The sequence below is a fragment of the Chiloscyllium punctatum genome, chromosome 41, assembly GCF_047496795.1.
Source record: "Chiloscyllium punctatum isolate Juve2018m chromosome 41, sChiPun1.3, whole genome shotgun sequence".
NCBI classification, from domain to species: domain Eukaryota; kingdom Metazoa; phylum Chordata; class Chondrichthyes; order Orectolobiformes; family Hemiscylliidae; genus Chiloscyllium; species Chiloscyllium punctatum.
Genome location: NC_092779.1, coordinates 65524459 through 65545280, shown reverse-complemented (window position 1 = coordinate 65545280; position 20822 = coordinate 65524459).

Genomic DNA, 20822 nt, shown 5'->3' with positions numbered 1-20822 from the left:
GAGCATAAAAATATTACATCCTTCTGTACCACTTAATGCTGTAACCGCTTCACCTGCTATTCCTGACCTATGCCAGTAAACCTTACTCTCACAGGTATATGTTTTAAGAGGATCTCACACATTCTTCTCAATCCTTCACATAAACCAAACTTTGATTTCTGAACCAAATCATCATCATCCATTTCAGCTTCTCATCTTGCCATTGCAACTCTCTGCTCTTCCACATGTGTTCTCATGACTGCGGAAAGTGAATTGTTGAACTTCTCCAAAATTAGAGTCTCTCTCAGAGTGCCATAGGTTTGCTCTGTTTTTATTACCTTTCCCCACCTTTCAAAATTACTTTGTTCGATTCTTTCAAACACAACGTGTGTTTAACCAGGGACACTATTTTAGATTCCTGAAACACTGTCGGCTTCTGGCACAAGCTCAAATGTACTTCAGATGGCTTTCTTCACCTCCTCCGATAGGGATGCAAATACCTATCAGCTTTGAAACTAAATCCACATGTTCTCTGGCCACTGCACTTGTTTAGCCACTTTCTGAAATGAAATTAAAAAGGCTCCCCCATCATTGTCATCAAATTTAGATAATGCCTGGATGTATTTAAACAGATCCTGATCAGGCCTTTGGCTACCATAGGGTTGCTCTACCTCACTATCCTCTAATGGAAATCCATACAAAATGAAGAGGAATTTAGAATAACTTAACTATTGGAAACCTTAAACGAATAATGGATAGTACGTTCTACAAATCAACTGTTCAATCTACTAACATCACCTAAACACACCCCTTGGCAAAAAGGAATATTCAGACATGCATTCAAACATACAGTTCTCAAATGCAGGAGGAAACACCATCAAGTGAGGCTTTGGAGAGAGTAGCAGCTAGGGATAATTTACTAAAACTTCCAACCCCTCTGGGACCCCAAGCACCCGGTGATTGTTACAGCTACAAGAAAAACCAAACTAGAAAGCCTGGTATGTGCGAGCAGGCCATTGTTACTACTATTTATTAAAAACCCTAAACTCCCAGAAAGTTATTTACTTCAGCTGTTTTCAGTTGGCAGTTTGGCCTTTAAGACCGCTTACTAAAAAAAATTAGAAACCAACGTTTTATTGAAAAAGGTGACAGCATTGTCATGCAATTTAGATGCCTGGTCCTTCACTCAGTGGGCTTCCTCGTGTTACTTATCGCAAGGTCACCTGAGAGGGACAGCCACAGGTCCAGACCAAGTTACAATGATGTGTCTCATAACTTCTGAAACACCCCTGTCCATGGACCATCACATGGGACACACCGGGAAGTGAACAACAGCCTGACACACCCCATTTCAGTATTTCTGAGCTACACAATGCCAGCACTCGATACACTAGGGAGACAAAACCCAAGGCCAGGGAAAGAAAGAAAGGGACAGAGAGATTCACTTTAAAGACAGAAACAGTCAGTTAATTAACTGAAAAGATGTTGTGGAAATATGTGGAAAAAGATAGGACAGTGGGACTAACTGGAGAAGTGAGTAAAATGACAAGAATGAGAACATTGAATAAAGGCATTGTCAGATCAGCTGGAATGGTTTGTTACATCAAATTCTGAATCTGCTTGACAGAACACCACAAATAACATAAACTGGGACAAGATGACAGCCCAGCATGGAGAGCTGTGCAGACCATGCTAGTGTGTTGCTCAGTAAACTGCACTATCTGCCCAGCATGAGAGTATTGCAAACTTTACTATCATATGCTAACTATCCTCGCATCAGATTACTGCCTGCAATGGGAAGGTTTGGTGTGGTGTGTGTGTGTGGTTGAATGCGAAACTCATTGTTTGAGAAGGAACGCACATGGAGGAGACTATTTTAAATACGAACAACTGGCAGGCATTTTGTTAATCAACAGAGAGAACGAGGGACGTTTCACGTACAGATGATATAAAGTTTTTGAGAATGTTAAAATAAAGGCATTGCCAGACACAACAGAATATTCATCGGCGTGCACATGAATGACAGATGGATGGGAGTTTGATGTGAGGTCGAATCAGATTTGTTTCGGCAGGTCTGAAGCCGGGACCATCAGCAGCAGATTATTGGCTTCATTAAGCCTGTACTTCATAGCTCAAGGTTCAAACAGCAGATGGAATAAACCAGTGAGATACATTCTGGAGTGGGGAGTATTTCAAGTTAGAAATGTTTAAGGCATGGTGTCAAGAATCAGCTCATAGTCAAAGAGATGTCTCACAGTTGTGACTTGTCTGCTTCAGCTGCAGGTATTGGCCAGGGATGGGATGGAAACAGTGGAAGGAAGTGGAGTTTGTAACCAGAGCAGGAGACGGTGACCTCCATGCTCTTAACAACAAAGGCAATGAGACAATGCATTGTGGTTCTCCCCTGAAACTGAATAGATCAACATAGAGAACCGTGAGTAACACTGCCAGAGCAGAGAGCAAGACAGTAATTGAACACGTTCATTAATGTAGTTAGTAGTGGTCTGTAGAGTGAATGTCTGGATTCAGAGATTCAACAGGAACAATAATAGTGACAAGATGTGTAGACTATATGAAATAACAAGAATAAATTCATAATTGGTTTATAGAAAACAAAATCTGGACAGTGACACTCACCAGGAACACCAACGATAGCCAGGAAGGGATAATAAAAAAATTTAATAATGAGAAGAACGTAATAGATCCGCGATGATAATGACAACCAATAAAATGCAGAAAGACGCCAAACATAATCGGATAAGCTCCTGTATATTGTTGGAATATTCCAATCTAATGTTCTCAGATTCTGATCCATTGTTGGTACATTCCAGTCTAATGTTCTCAGATTCTGATCTCTCCTCCCCCTCTCTCTGGATCTGCTGATCCCTGTCAGTGCTCTCGGTGATGCTCCGCTCATGTTATGGGTTGACACATTGAATGGAGCCCATTTATCATTAAAAGATGGAAACACTCCACTGGGATAATTAGAATCCATGGAGACTGGCATTAATCACAGTCACTGAACAAATAGGCTCAGTTAACCTGTTCAAAACATCACTTTTCATTTACTGGTTTTGGATGGAATGGATGAGGGTTGCTGAGGAATGGATCATAAATCTTTAAATCTTTTTATTAACTTGTATATGATTTTATTAACAGGACACTGCAGGCGTCTATATATGTTCCACTCTGTTTATGAAAGGAGGCAGTTATAAAATAACAGATCGGCCGCATAAAAGAAAGTCGGGTGGGCAATTTTCTAGATACCTGAACCCAAAGTACGGTACTTATTGACCAGTGTGCGGCCACTCCTGGTTTTGATGCCCTGTTATCAAATCCTTTCATAACCTTGAGACAGAGCATTGAGATTGCTGCTCAGGAACAGGCCAAAGCAATTCTGTCCCTACGGGCATCTTACGGAGGGATAAGAGAAGGCCATTCAGTCCATATTAGCCTGTTGTTACTTAAAAAGGTGGAAAGCTGGAATATTGGCACATTTTGCCGAAAGAATAATTCACAACGAAGAGATGCATCGCTGCAGCTGTATGAAGTGTTACTGAGAGGGCCCTGGATTAAATAGTGTTGTTTGTGTTTCTGTAACTGAGAAGGGATAGAGCTCCATTAGATACAGGTTACCAGCTGCTCATAATCCAAGGTTTGTTGTCTCATTTAATGTCTCGGATCTGTTACACAGGGACAGGAGGAGGCCATGAAGCCTCATGAGTCTAGTTCAGAGGGACACGAGGAGCCTATTCAGCCTCTCGAGCCTGTTATAGAGGGGCAGGAAATGTTTATTTAACATTCAAGTCTGTAACACATAAATTTTAGTTTTAAACTCGTTGTGGAATAGGAAAGACCTGATGTAAACATTAAAGTTCTAACTTTGAACAAGGCCAATTTTGAAAGTGTTAGGCTGAAAGGCTGATTGGAATACCCTATTCACAGGTAAAGGGATGGTTGGTAAATGCAAGGCCATCAAAACTTGGTTTCAGAGAGTCCAGAGTCAACGTGTTCCTATTAGTGAGTGGGGCAAGGCTGGTGGGTGCAGGGAGTGCTGGATGGCTAGATATATTGATGATCTGGTCAAGGTAAGGAAGGAGGCATATGTCAGGTAAACAGAGCTGAGATCAAGTGAATCCCGAGGTATATAAGGGCAATAAGTGTATAGTCAATGGGGAAATTGGGCCAGAAAAATGTGGACATGAGATGGCTTTAGAAATAGGGTTAACGAGGCATTGAAGCAACTCTACACATCCTTTAATTGCAAAATATTAACTAGGGAGAGAATAGGGCACATTAAAGATCAGTAAGGCTAGGTATGTGTGGAACCATAGGAGATGGAAGGGATACTAAACAAGTATTTTTCCTAGTATTTAATGTAGAAGAGGTTACAAGAGCGGGAGAATAAAGAAATACATAGTGATATTTTGAAAAGTATCTATATTACAAGAAGATGTTTGACATTTTAAAACACATAAAGGTGAACAAATCCCTGGGACCTGATCAGTTGTATCCCAGAATATTGTGGCAAGCTAGGAAAGAAATTGCTCAGCCTTTTGCTGATATATCTGTAACATTAATTTCCACAGGTGAGGTGGCAAAAGATTGGAGGGTTGCTAACAGAGTGTCATTGTTTCAGAAACTAAAGAAAACCCAGATAACTATAGATTGGTGAGCCTGATGTCAATGGTGACTAAATTGTTGGAGGGGATTTTGAAGGAAACGATGTATATGCATTGGGAAAGACAAGGACTGAAGAGGGCTTTGTACATTGGAGATCACGTCACACTGACTCGGTGGAATTTTTTGAGGAAGTGAAGATGGTGTTTGAGAAGCCAGGACAGTGGATGCTGTCTTCATGGAGTTCAGTAAGAAAACCAAAATGTTCGACATGGTAGACTGGTTAGCAAGGTTAGGCTGCCTGGGATCCAGGTAGAACTTGACATTTAGGTCCAAACTTTTCTTGAATATCGGAGACAGGGTGTGACAGTTGGCATTTGTTCATTAAACTTGGAGACCTGTGACCAGTGGCGCTGCTCACAAAGATCAATAGTGGGTCCACTGCCTTTTGTTACTTATACAAATCATTTGCACTTGAGTATATGAAGTATTGCCAGTAAGTTTGTAGATAACTCCAAATTTGGTGGTGTAGTCGACAGTGAGGACTGATCTCTCAGAATATAATGGGAACTTAATTAGGTGAGCTGAGGAGTGTCAGATGGAGTTTATTTTAGATAAATGTGAGGTGTTGCATTTTGGCAAGAAAAATCAGGGCCAGGCATACAGGTAGGATCCTGTTGAAAATTGCCAATCAAGGAGAACTCCATAGAAATTATCGAATCCCTACAGTTAGGAAACAGGATTTTCGGCCCATCGAGGCCACACCGTCCCTCTAAATAGTATCCCACTGAACAAACCCCAACCCTATCCCTCTCAGCCTGCATTTCCCATGGCTCATGCACCTTGCCCTCACATCCAAGGATAGTATGAGCAAATTAGGATGGCCAACCTACCCTTATCTGTATATCGTTATACTGTCGGAGGGAAACATAGCACCCGAGGAAGCTCACACAGTCACGGGGAGAATGTACAAACTCCACACAGCTAGTCATTCAAGGATGGAATTAAACCCCGATCGCTGCCCTGTGAGGCACCTTGTGGTGCAGGTTCTCTGTTCCTTGAAATTGCCGTCACAAGTAGACAGCGCAGTGAAGAAGGCACTCAGTGTTCTTCCCTTTATTGGTGCGTGCTTTGAGTCTAAGCATTTGCATGATGCCTTGCATCTGTACAGCACATTGGTTTGGCCACCTTTGTAATATTGCCTTTAATTCTGGTCAACCTGCTGTCGGAAAGATGTGAGGGACAACATTTTCACTCAGAGTCTGCTGCGTGTATGGATTGAACAGCCAAAAGAGGTGGTGGAGGCAGGTACAGTTACACCATTTAAAAGGCATTTGGATGGGTATGTGCATGGGAAGGGTTTAGAGGGAGATGGGACAACTGCTGGCTAGGGGGACGAGATTAATTTCGGATATTTGGTTGGTATAGATGACCAGACCGAAGGATCATTTTCCATGCTATACATCTCTGAGAGTCTATTGACTCTTGAGTGTATAACACGGGAACAGGAGGAGGCTATTCAGCTTCTGAAGTCTGTCAGTCCGCTGGTTTGCTCAATTACTGACAGTAAAATACAAAAATAAATCATTCAGATTTTGATGCTGTTTTACAGAAACAGGAGAAAGGCTTTTAGTCAAGAAAAGCTGTAAACAATGTGAAGAGGCCATTCAGTCCCTCACCTTCATTCCACAGGAGCAGCAGGTGAGCACAGAGCTATTGGAGCCTGTTACTCAGGAGCAGGAGGAGGACATCAATATACACAAAACTTCGATTAGGGGGCAGTCACTCAACTGCTTGAGACTGGGACACAGGAACAGGAGGGAGTCATTCGAACTGCTCGTGACTGGGACACAGGAACAGAAGGGAGTCACTCAACTGCTCGAGACTGGGACACAGGAACAGGAGGGAGTCTCTCAACTGCTTGAGACTGGGACACAGGAACAGGAGGGAGTCACTCAGCTGCTCGAGACTGGGACACAGGAACAGAAGGGTGTCATTCAACTGCTCGAGACTGGGACACAGGAACAGAAGGGTGTCATTCAACTGCTCAAGACTGGGACACAGGAACAGGAGGGAGTCACTCAACTGCTCGAGACTGGGACACAGGAACAGAAGGGTGTCATTCAACTGGTCGAGACTGGGACACAGGAACAGGAGGGAGTCACTCAACTGCTCGAGACTGGGACACAGGAACAGGAGGGAGTCACTCAACTGCTCGTGACTGGGACACAGGAACAGGAGGGAGTCACTCAACTGCTCGTGACTGGGACACAAGATCAGGAGGGAGTCACTCAACTGCTCGTGACTGGGACACAAGATCAGGAGGGAGTCTCTCAACTGCTCGTGACTGGGACACAGGGACAGGAGGGAGTCACTCAACTGCTCGACACTGGGACACAGGAACAGGAGGGAGTCACTCAATTGCTCGGGACTGGGACACAGGAACAGGAGGGAGTCACTCAACTGCTCGTGACTGGGACACAGGAACAGAAGGGTGTCATTTAACTGCTCGAGACTGGGACACAGTTACAGGAGGGAGTCACTCAACTGCTCGTGACTGGGACACATGAACAGGAGGGAGTCACTCAACTGCTCGAGACTGGGACACAGGAACAGAAGGGTGTCATTCAACTGCTCGAGACTGGGACACAGGAACAGGAGGGAGTCACTCAACTGCTCGAGACTGGGACACAGGAACAGGAAGGAGTCACTCAACTGCTCGAAACTGGGACACAGGAACAGGAGGGAGTCACTCAACTGCTCGAAACTGGGACACAATAACATGAGAGAGTCATTCAACTGCTTGAGACTGGGACACAGTTACAGGAGGGAGTCACTCAACTGCTTGAGACTGGGTCACAGGAACAGGAGGGAGTCACTCAACTGCTCGTGACTGGGACACAGGAACAGAAGGGTGTCATTCAACTGCTCGAGACTGGGACACAGGAACAGGAGGGAGTCACTCAACTGCTCGAGACTGGGACACAGTTACAGGAGGGAGTCACTCAACTGCTCGTGACTGGGTCACAGGAACAGGAGGGAGTCACTCAACTGCTCGAGACTGGGACACAGGAACAGAAGGGTGTCATTCAACTGCTCGAGACTGGGACACAGGAACAGGAGGGAGTCACTGAACTGCTCGAGACTGGGACACAGGAACAGGAAGGAGTCACTCAACCGCTCGAGACTGGGACACAGGAACAGGAGGGAGTCACTCAACTGCATGAGACTGGGATACAGGGACAGGAGGGAGTCATTCAACTGCTCGAGACTGGGAAACAGGAACAGGAGGGAGTCACTCAACTGCTCGAAACTGGGACACAATAACATGAGAGAGTCATTCAACTGCTTGAGACTGGGACACAGTTACAGGAGGGAGTCACTCAACTGCTTGAGACTGGGTCACAGGAACAGGAGGGAGTCACTCAACTGCTCAAAACTGGAACACAGGGAAATCTAGAGGCTTGTGAGGCCCGAGGATCCTGTTACACAGGAACAGGAGGAGGAGACTCACTCCCCACCAGTATGGGACACTGGGAGAGAAGGGGAGTTTGCTTGGAACAAAAACAAATATATGAATAAGTTGCATGAATGGTCCACTCAATCCTGCCCCACCATTCACTAAGACCACGGCTCATCAGACTGTGATTTCCTCATTCCATTTTACGGAGACTGCCCTCTCTTCAGCCTCTGCTCCATTTGTTGGTCATGTTACAGACCCAGATGCTGCAACAACAGTCACCATGACTCATCCAGAGGGCCGGGTCTAACCGGATGAGTCTGGATTTGAAGGTTCCAATAACAAGAATGAAAACACAAAATAAAGGTATTGTCAGATGTTTAGTTCTCTCACATTCGCAATCCGACTCACATAACCAGCCCATCCATTATGCTTTCAGGATGGAGCACTGTTTAGATCCGGCTACAGTACTGCAGAATACAGCACAGCAATATCCAGAATGGAACTCTGTGCAGCCCACACCAATGTTGGATCTATTATCCTGGACTAAATGTCCAGCGTGAGGAGCTGTGCAGACCGCACTGGTTCATTCATATATAAACCCAGGCTGTTGCATTGTTCGGTAACACTGTGTTAGATCACTGCCCAGTGTGGGGAATCTTGCAGCCAATGTTGGAAGTGACAGGATGTGCTGCTCCCATCCATTTACAGCTCCATATCTCCACTGTGCCTTGACAAGGGGTGCCATGGATGTGAAAATCCCTGCGATTTAGAGATGTAAATGGAAACAGTTCAAATACCAACTACTCGAGACTGGGACACAGGAACAGGAGAGAGTCATTCAACTGCATGAGACTGGGATACAGGGACAGGAGGGAGTATTAAGGCGAGTATCACACCAGTATTTAAAGTTGAAATACCTGAGATAATATCCAAAGAGGTTTCGTGAATGGTGCAAAGTAGTTATAGAGGGGTGGTAATGTTATAGTGGTGGCATTAAAATCAACAATGTGAATTAGAGGAAGAAATATGCAGGGGGACTGGGGAGACTTGCAGGAACAATAGTGTTGTTATAATAGGTGATTTCAATTTTCCTAACATAGACTTCCATATGGTTAAGAACTTAGATGGAACGTAATTTGTTAAGTGTGTTCAGGAAAGATTCCACAATTGGGACAAGGGCGTATGTTGTTGGAGTTAGACAGGGGATTGCAGGGGATGATTGGAGTTGTTTGTTTCCAGATAAAAGGATCCCGGGCAAGTGGGAGGGCTTTAAAAGTGAGATAGCTCAAGTTCACGGTTTCCATTTTCCTGTGAGGGTGAAGGTTATGTGAGACGGAAAGAGAGAACTCTGGATGTCAAGAGATATTGAGGCTTTGACCAGAAAAAAGGAGGCGTGGCTCATGTTCAGGCAGCTCATACCAAGGGAATCCCTGGAGGTAAATACAGGGGATAGAGGAGTTTACTGAAGAAGGATATCAGTAAGGTCATAAGGGTGTATGAGTTAGTCTTGGCTGAGAAGATTAGAGTGAGTCCAAATTCAGTAAAGTAAAGATAAAGAGCAACTAGAGAGAGAATAGGTAGCTTTAAAATCCAAAACCAGCATGCATGTGTAAAACCCCAAGAGATGGGTGAAGTCCTCAATTTCCCCTCTGTGTTTATCATGAAGAAAGACATGAATACCTGTGACCTTTAGGAGGTTAGTTGTGATACCTTGGTACTCTTCATATCACAGTATAGTTGCTGTTGGATATATTAGAACTCACAAAGTCAGACAAATCTCTTGGTCCTGACCAGGTATATCTGAGAGCAATGTAAGAGGCGAAAGAAAAAGCTTAGGGACCAAGATCCCGGAAGACTGGGCGGTAGCAAATGTTGTGCCCTTATTCAAGAAGATCTGCAAAGAAAAGCCTAGGAAATATAAACCAGTAAGCTTCACACCTGTTTTCGGTAAACCACTTGAGAAGGTTCTGAGAGATAAGATGTGCATGCATTTGGAAAGACAGAGTTTGACTTGGAGCAGTCAGCATTGCTTTGTGCGTGGCAGATCATGCCTTACAAATTTTGTAGATAATAACAAATTTGTTGGTGTCGTTGACAGTGATGAACGATCTCTCAGACCACAATGGGACTTTGTTTAGGTGAACCGAGGAGTGGCAGATCGAGTTTATTTTAGTTAAATGTGAGGTGTAGCATTTTGGCAAGACATATCAAGGCAAGACATATAGGTAGGGTCCTGTCGAAAGCTGCCAATCAAGGAGAATTCCATAGAAGTTATCGAATCCCTACAGTGAGGAAACAGGCTTTTCGGCCCATCGAGGCCACACCGACCCTCGAAACAGTATCCCACTAGACAAACCCCTACTCTATCCCTCTGAACCTGCATTTCCCATGGCTAATCCACCTCGCCTGCACATCCCTGGGTACTTTACTCAATTTAGCATGGCCAATCTACACTTATCTGTATATCTTTATACTGTCGGAGGAAAACATAACATCCGGAGGAAACTCGTTCAGAGACGGGGAGAATGTGCAAACTCCACACAGGCAGTCATTCAAGGATGGAATTACACCCAGGTCGCTGCGCTCTGAAGCAGCAATGCTAATCACTGAGCTACTGTGTCACCTTGTGGTTCAGGTTCTCCGTTCCTTGAAAGTGCTGTCACAGGTAAACAGTGTCGTGAAGAAGGCACTTGGTGATCTTCCCTTTATTGGTCCGTGCTTTGTGTCTAAACATTTTCACGACGCGTTGCATCTGTACAGGACATTGGTTTGGCCACTTTTGTAATATTGCCTTTAATTCCAGTTTCCCTGCTGTCGGAAAGATGTTGTCAAACTTGAAAGGGTACAGAAGAGATTTAAAAGAATGTTGCAGGTGTTGGAGGGTTAGAGTTACAGGGAGAGTTTGGATAGGCTGGGGCTATTTTCAAGTGTTGAGGCTGAGGAGCGACATTAAAGGGGTTTATAAAATCATGAGGGGCATAGATAAGGTAAACAGTCAATGTCTTTTCCCAGATAGGCGAGTCCAAAATTAGAAGACAAAGGTTTAAGGTGAGAGGGGAAAGATTTAAATAGGGACATGAGGGACAACATTTTCACACAGAGACCGCTGTGTGTATGGATTGAACAGACAAAAGAGGTGGTGGAGGCAGGTACAGTTACACCATTTAAAAGGCATTTGGATGGATACATGAATGGGAAGTATTTAGAGGGAGATGGGCCAAGTGCTGGCAAGGGGGACGAGATTTATTTAGGATATTTGGTTTGGCATAGACGACTGGACTGAAGGATCGTTTTCTGTACTGTACATCTCTGAGACTCTATTGCCTTTTGAGTGTATAACACAGGAACAGGAGGAGGCTACTCAGCTTCTGAATTCTGTCAGTCAGATTGTTTGCTCAATTACTGAGAGCAAAATACAAAAATACATCATTCAGATTTTGATGGTGATTTACAGAATCAGGAGAATTGCTTTTAGTCAACAGAAGCTGTAATGAATGTGAAGAGGCTATTCAGTCCCTCAGTTCCATTCCACAGGAGCAGGAGGTGAGCACAGAGCTATTGGAGCATGTTACACAGGAACAGGAGGAGGACATCCATTTTCACAGACTTGGGATCAGGAAGCAGTCATTCAACTGCTCGAGGTTGGGACACAGGAACAGGAGGGAGTCACTCAACTGCTCGAGGCTGGGACACGGGAACAGGAGGGAGTCACTCAAATGCTCGAGACTGGAACACAGGAAGAGAAGGGTGTCATTCAACTGCTCGAGGCTGGGACATAGGAACAGGAGTGAGTCACTCAACTGCTTGAGACTGGGACACAGGAACAGGAGGGAGTCACTCAACTGCTTGAGACTGGGACACAGGAACAGGAGGCGGTCATTCAACTGCTTGAGACTGGGACACAGGAACAGGAGGGAGTCACTCAACTGCTCGAGACTGGGACACAGGAACAGGAGGGAGTCACTCAACTGCTTGAGACTGGGACACAGGAACAGGAGGGTGTCATTCAACTAATTGAGACTGGGACACAGGAACAGGAGGCAGTCATTCAACTGCTTGAGACGGGGACATGGGAACAGGAGGGAGTCACTCAACTGCTCGAGACTGGGACACAGGAACAGGAGGGAGTCACTCAACTGCTCGCGACTGGGACACAGGAACAGGAGGGAGTCATTCAACTACTTGAGGCTGGGACATAGGAACAGGAGGGAGTCACTCAACTGCTTGAGACTGGGACATGGGAACAGGAGGGAGTCACTCAACTGCTCGAGACTGGGACACAGGAACAGGAGGGTGTCATTCAACTGCTTGAGACTGGGACAGACGAACAGGAGCCGGGCATTCAACTGCTTGAGACTGGGACACAGGGACAGGAGGGAGTCATTCAACTGCTTGAGACTGGGACACAGGAACAGAAGGGTGTCATTCACCTGCTTGAGACTGGGACACAGGAACAGGAGGGTGTCATTCAACTGCTTGAGACAGGGACACAGGAACAGGAGGGTGTCATTCAACTGCTTGAGACTGGGACACAGGAACAGGAGGGAGTCACTCAACTGCTCGCGACTGGGACACAGGAACAGGAGGGAGTCATTCAACTACTTGAGGCTGGGACATAGGAACAGGAGGGAGTCACTCAACTGCTTGAGACTGGGACATGGGAACAGGAGGGAGTCACTCAACTGCTCGAGACTGGGACACAGGAACAGGAGGGTGTTATTCAACTGCTTGAGACTGGGACACACGAACAGGAGGCGGGCATTCAACTGCTTGAGACTGGGACACAGGGACAGAAGGGTGTCATTCACCTGCTTGAGACTGGGACACAGGAACAGGAGGGTGTCATTCAACTGCTTGAGACAGGGACACAGGAACAGGAGGGTGTCATTCAACTGCTTGAGACTGGGACACAGGAACAGGAGGGAGTCACTCAACTGCTCGAGACTGGGACACAGGAACAGGAGGGAGTCACTCAACTTCTCGAGACTGGGACACAGGAACAGGAGGGTGTCATTCAACTGCTTGAGACTGGGACACAGGAACAGGAGGGAGTCACTCAACTTCTCGAGACTGGGGCACAGGGACAGGAGGGAGTCACTCAACTGCTTGAGACTGGGAATGGGAACAGGAGGGAGTCACTCAACTGCTCGAGACTGGAACACAGGAACAGGAGGGAGTCACTCAACTGCTCGAGACTGGGACACAGGAACAGGAGGGAGTCACTCAACTGCTTGAGACTGGGACACAGGAACAGGAGGGAGTCACTCAACTTCTCGAGACTGGGACACAGGGACAGGAGGGAGTCACTCAACTGCTTGAGACCGGGACAGAGGAACAGGAGGGAGTCACTCAACTGCTTGAGACTGGGAATGGGAACAGGAGGGAGTCACTCAACTGCTTGAGACTGGGACACAGGAACAGGAGGGTGTCATTCAACTGCTCGAGGCTGGAACACAGGAACAGGAGGGAGTCACTCAACTGCTTGAGACTGGGACACAGGGACAGGAGGGAGTCATTCAACTGCTCGAGACTGGGACACAGGAACAGGAGGGAGTCACTCAACCGCTTGAGACTGGGACACAGGGACAGGAGGGAGTCATTCAACTGCTTGAGACTGGGACACAGGAACAGGAGGGAGTCATTCAACTGCTTGAGACTGGGACACAGGAACAGGAGGGAGTCACTCAACTGCTTGAGACTGGGACAGAGGAACAGGAGGGAGTCACTCAACTGCTTGAGACTGGGACACAGGAACAGGAGGGAGTCACTCAACTGCTCGAGACTGGGACACAGGAACAGAAGGGAGTCACTCAACTGCTCGAGACTGGGACACAGGAACAGGAGGGTGTCATTCAACTGCTTGGGACTGGGACATGGGAACAGGAGGGAGTCATTCAACTGCTCGAGACTGGGACACAGGAATAGGAGGGTGTCATTCAACTGCTTGGGACTGGGATATGGGAACAGGAGGGAGTCATTCAACTGCTTGAGACTGGGACACAGGAACAGGAGGGAGTCACTCAACTGCTTGAGACTGGGACACAGGAACAGGAGGGTGTCATTCAACTGCTTGAGACTGGAACACAGGAACAGGAGGCGGTCATTCAACTGCTTGAGACTGGGACGCAGGAACAAGAGTGAGTCTTTCAACTGCTTGAGACTGGGACACAGGAACAAGAGGGAGTCACTCAACTGCTTAAGACTGGGACACAGGAACAGGAGGGAGTCACTCAACTGCTCGAAACTGGGACACAGGAACAGGATGGAGTCATTCAACTGCTTAAGACTGGGACACAGGAACAGGAGGGAGTCACTCAACTGCTCGAGACTGGGACACAGGAACAGGATGGAGTCATTCAACTGCTTGAGACTGGGACACGGGAACAGGGAAAGGAACAGGAGGTCGTCACTCAACTGCTCGAAACTGGGCCACAGGGAAATCTGTAGGCTAGTGAGGCCCCAGGATCCTGTTACACTGGAACAGGAGGAGCTGACTCACTTCCCACTAGTATGGGACATTGGGAGAGAAGAGGAGTTTGCTTGGAACAAACATAAATACATGAACAAGTTGGATTAGTGGTCCATTCAATCCTGCCCCACCATTCACTAAGACCACGGCTGATCTGATTGTGATTTCCTCATTCCATTTTACGGAGACTGTCCTCTCTGCAGCCTCTGCTCCATTTGTTGGTCATGTTACAGACCCAGATGCTGCAACAACAGTCACCATGACTCATCCAGAGGGTCGGGTCTAAGGATGAGTCAGGATTTGAAGGATCCAATCACAAGAATGAAAACATAAAATAAAGGTATAGTCAGATGTTTAGTTCTCTCACATTCGCAATCAAACTCACATAAACAGCCCATCCATAATGCATTCGGGATGGAGCACTGTGTAGATATGGCTCGTGTACTGCTGAACGCAACCCAACAATATCCAGAATGGAACTCTGTGCAGCCCACACCAATACTTGATCTATATTCCTGGGATAAATGTCCAGCGTGGGGAGATGTGCAGACCCCACTGGTTTATTCATATATAAACACAGGTTGTTCTAGTTTTCGGTAACACTGTGTTAGATCACTGCCCAGTGTGGGGAAACTTGCTGGAAGTGACAGGATGTGCAGCTCCCATCCAGTTCCAGCGCCATATCTCCACTGTACCTTGACAAGTTTTGATGCAGATGTGAAAATCATTGCAAGGGAGAGATGTAAATGAAAACAGTTGAAACACCAATAGTTCTGATTAAGGCGAGTATCCTACAAGTAGTTAAAGATGAAATAACTGAGGTATTATCCGATGAGGTTCTGTGAATGGTACAAGGAAGTAAGAGGAGGTTCGTGATGTAGTGGTTGTACTATAAGCCTCCAAATCATCAATGGGAATTAGAGGAGCAAATATGCAGGGAAACTGGTGAGGGTAGCAGGAGCATAAGGATTGTCATAATAGGTGATTTAAATTTTCCTAACATAGACTGGGACATCCAGATGGTTAAGAACTTCGATGGAATGTAATTTCTTAAGTTTGTTCAAGAAAGTTTCCCAAGCAGTAAATAAAGGGTCCGACACGGGAAGGGACAAACTGTTGGGAAATAGGGATGGATAGGTGACTGTGGTAAAGTGGGGGAGTATTTTGGGAAAAGTGACTGGCGTTGTATTAATTTTAAAATAGTTATGGGAGGGACCAAATTGGTCCACAGATTCAAGTTCTGAATTGGGCCAAGGCATATTTTGTTGGAATTAGACAGAGGATTGCAGGGGTTAATTGGAGTAGTTTGTTTTCAGGTAAAAGGATATTAGTCACGAGGGAGGGCTGTAAAAGTGAGATAGCTCGAGTTCAAGGTTTACATGTTCCTGTGAGGGTGAAGGGAAAGTGAGGCTGGAAGAGAAAACCCTGGATGACAAGAGATATTAAGGCTCTAGCCAGCAAAAAGGAGGCGTGGTTCAGGTACAGGCAACTGGAATTAAGGGAATCCCTGGAGGTATACAGGGGATACAGGAGTTTACTGAAGAAGGAAATCAGGAAGGCGAAAAGGGAGTATGAGATAGCCTTGGCTGAGACGATTAGGGTGAACCCAAGTTCACTATATTAAAGAAAAAGAACAACTGGAGAGAGAATAGGACGCCTTAAAAACCAAAATAGGCACGCATGTGTAAAACTACAAGAGAGGTTGAGGTCCTCAATTTCCCCTCTGTGTTTACCATGAAGAAAGACATGAAGACTTGTGACCTTTGGGAGGTTAATTGTCATATCTTGGTACTGTCGAAATCACAGTAGAGGTGCTGCTGGACATATTAGAATGCACAAAGTCAGGAAAATCTCTTGGTCCTGACCAGATATATCCAAGAGGACTGCAAGAGGTGAGAGAAGACAGGGGCCAAGGTCCTGGAAGACTGGGCGGTAACAAATATATAGTGCCCTTCTTCAAGAAGGGCTGCAAATAAATGCCTGGGAAATACAGACCAGTAAGCTTCACATCTGTTTGCGGTAAACTACCTGAGAAGGTTCTGAGATACAAGATATGCATGCATTTGGAAAGACAGAGTTTGACTTGAAGCAGTCAGCATAGCTTTGAGCGTGGCAGATCATGCCTTACAAATTTTATTAGGGTTTTTTAAGGAAGTGACCAGGAAAATTGTCGAGGGCAGGGCGGTCAACATAATCTATATGGATTTCAGTAAGGCCTTTCGTAAGATTCCACATCAAAGGCCGCTCTAGAAGGTTAGATCGCACAGACTCTAAGGTAAGCTGGCAATTTGGTTACGCAATTGGTTTGACATTATAAAGCAAAAAGCTATGGTGGAGGTATGCTTGTTGGACTGGAGGCCTGTGACTAGTGGAGTGCCTCAGGGGTCCGTACTGTCCCCATTGCTGTGTGTTATCTAGATCAATGATTTAGACGAGAGTGCACAATGCAGGTTAGTAAGTTTGCAGATGGCACTAAAATATTGAATGGTACAAGGAAGTAAGAGGGGGTTAGTGATGTTATAGTGGTATTGTTTACAGTGAGCAACATTATCAGAAATTGCAGCACTACCTTGATCAGCTGGGGAAGTGGGCTGAGAAAAAGCAAATGGAGTTTAATATAGATAAATGCTACATCTTTCATTTTGGAAAGTCAAATTCAGGTGGGAGTCTAATGGTGAATGAGAGGGCCTTGAGGAGTGTAGTGGAGCAAAAGGATGTTGGATATCAGGTGCATGGTTGTCTGAATTTGAGTCGCAGATATACAGGATAGTGAAGAAGGTTGTTGGCACACTGGCCTACATCAGGGCATTGAGTATAGAAGTTGGGACGTTCTGTTGCCGTTGTACAGGATGTTGGTAAGGCTGCAGTTGGAGTATTGTGTTCAGGTTTGTTCACCTTGCCCTAGAAAGGATATTATTGAACGAGAAAGAATGTACAAGAAATTTACAAAGATGTTTCCTGGGCTAAAGTGTCTGCGTTATAGGGAGAAGTTGGGCAGGTTAGAACATATTTCCTAACAGCGTAGAAAACTGAGGGGGATTATATTGAAGTGTACCTCTTATCAATTCATGAGAACCATGCATAGGGTGAATATTTCAATTTTTTTTGCAAGGTTGGGAAGCCAAGGACTAGAGGACATCTGTTAATGTTTGGAGGGGACAAAAATAAAAAGGAACCTGAGGGTCAACGTTTTTACACAGACTGTGTTTTGCCTTTGGACTGAGCTGCCAGTGGAAGTGGTTGAGGTGGGTACAATAACAACATTAAAAAGGTATTTGGATAAATACATGGATAGGAAAGGAGCAAGGGCAGGGAAATGGGGTGAGTGTGGATGCACATTTTGGTCGGCATCTACCAGTTGGGCCGAAGGACCTGTTTCCATGCAGTAGAATCATATGACTGTAAACATGTGTGTTTCAGGATAGAGACAGAGAGGGACAGACTGAGAAAAAATGTCATGGAAAGATATGTTCACAGGTTTTAGAATGCTGATATGAAGACATTTCGATAGTATCATGCAACACGGGTCAGTATTATGAAGAATTATGAGTGAATGGAATAATGCTGTGAATTCAGGCGATGGGGAGTTTTGAATGAGCATTTGTTCTGCAACTTTGTAACTGGGAGTGAGGACAGCAGAGTGTTCGGCTCATTGAACTGTATAAAGCAGTAATTTGTCTCAGTGTCATTTTCATTGAGTGTGACAGAGGGATTGTCTGTACGAAGCTGAGCTAGTTTCCTGGTGCTGTCCTATCGAACTCACCTCATTAAATACCACCCACACCACCCACCTCTCATTGAATGCCAGCCCGATTCTCCCACCCATCATGATTGGAGGTACTCATAGTCGCCAGGGTTTCCCGAGATATTCCGTGTTCCCTCTCACTGGTGCCATCTTTAAAAGGCCAAGGGGCACACGGCTAAGTTTTCTCAGTTTGGAGCTGCCCTGTACAGTTTACCCCGATCATGGCAGATAGTTTGTTGACGGTGCATGGTGTGCATAGTGGATGGGCTAGTGCAGAGAGGGGCCATTGCCTTCCCAGAGGGGGCCATACTACCAGACCCACCGAGCATGGTCTGTGCTCACCACCAAATTCAATGCAGCATCTGCGGCCTGAAGAAATATCCAGCAAAACAGGACAAGCATCAATAACCTTCCCCGCTCTGTCAGGGTAATTGGTCTCTCTACTCCCTCACACTCACTGCATATCTGTTATAGCACGACTAAGGCTCATGCTCCACCACTCTCACTGCCGCATGCAACAGCTTCGCTCTCTCTCTCGCCTTTGCAATACCCCCCAAAACAGTTAGAGAATATTCTGGACAACACCGAATATGGAATGTTCCAGATAGTGTTCCAAATAATGCCCAGTTTCAGGAAATTTAGCAGTGCCCCAGTGTGTAACCACATAAGAGGAAGGAGTAGAGATGCACGTTTTCCAAATCACACATATTTCAAACCATGTTGAGGCCATTCAGCCCTTCAAATGTGCTCTAGCATTTAATAACTTCCCAGCTGATCTGGTGCTTTTCTCAGATACAGGAGCTTTCAGTCATTCAACCCTCTGCGTTCCTGTCACTGTCCAGACGGCACTCAGGCACTTTTACCCCAATTATCTTCAAGCGCCTGCTTGAGGGCATTTCTGATGGAACGCGCTCTCCTAACAGTATATTCCATCAACTGTATACTTTCATGCAACAGTCAGCATGCTTTACACAGACCAAACAAAAATATACTTTTATTTTATGGTTATAGATATCCAATCACACTGTGTAATTCTGGTTATTTCAGTTGACTCACCGTAATGATATTAAACCAAAAACAACTTCTAAACACGTCTTGTTATAAAATACAATTTCGAGCAGAGAATGTTTTTAACCTTGCTGGGCCCAAGGGCTTTTATCCACACTGTAAGGATTCTACTAATTATAAATCACTCAAGTAAGACACACCCCTTGCTGCCCACAGTTTAAACCTGGAATCCATTATCACAGGATGCTAATTATAGGGGTAAGAAACATGATTTTGACTATATTGCCCTCAATGTGACGAATTGTCATTCATGCTTTAACAGTCTTGATAATTATTGAGTTATGACAATACTCCATAAATGTTATATCCGTTATCTGAACTGTACCACTTTCCTTGTTATGAGTGCTTCTCTTGCCCTTTGTCTGTGACTGTTTCTGTGTGTAACAGTTTCACAGTCTCCCACTCAGTTGGCTGGACGGCACGTTTGTGATGTAGAGCGCAGGTTCAGTTCCTCACACTGACAGAGGTTACCAAGAAGGGGACGCTCTCTCAACCTCACCCCATCACACGAGATGTGGTGACCCTCAAGATAAACCACCATGAGTGGACTGTGTAATGAGAGTTCTTTGGGACTCTATTCTATCAATGTTAGCATTTTAATACTTTTAAAAATATCTTTATTGAAAAAGAGAATTTTAATTTTATAATAAACCAATAACAACACAACTCCAGTAACTGATCTAAATTGCACCCATGTGCATGTACATACAAAACAAGTTAAAAAAAATAAACAGACAGAAGGAAAACAAAAATTAACAGTAAATAATGAATAAATAATACTGCTCAGTGTAACAAAATGATAGCTCTCGTTCTTCAAGAGCATTAGCTGATATCCCTTTTTATGTTCATTATTCCTCCTCTTTGGATATAAGATTCATTAGATAATATCGTCATGGCTGTATAAAAGCCCTTCTGAGAGTGGCAGATAAGCCTGTATCACGGTAATTCAAAAAGGTCTGCCATGGTCTTATATAAATCTCTGTTTTTGGTGCACCATGCTGGTGAGAAAGGCCAAATGGATATTCTCCATGAAGAGCTGACGACGACCCAACAGACCCGGGCGGGGGGTGGGGGAGGGTGTTGGGTTTTTTTTTTGGGGGGGGGGGGTGGTGATTCAGACACAACAGAATGCTTTTCCTAGCACAGAAACTAAGGATATTTTTTCATTTGTGCATCTGTGTAAAGTACCCTGGGCAGGCCCAGGAAAAGAGAAACCAGGTCCATCTCCAATTCAGTCCCCTGACCCACTCTCTCACACCTAACACATTGCTCCAATATTTATGAAGCCTGCAGCAGGACCACATGCAATGTGTAAGAGTGCCTGTAGTCATTCTGCATTTCGGACATGCTGAAGATAATCCCATTTTGAATTTTGGGAGATAATCTAGGGTCAGATAGGCCCTATGAAGAATTTCCAACTGCATGGAAAGGGTCCTATTACAGATGAAATTCTTCGAGCATTTTCACAAATATCCTCC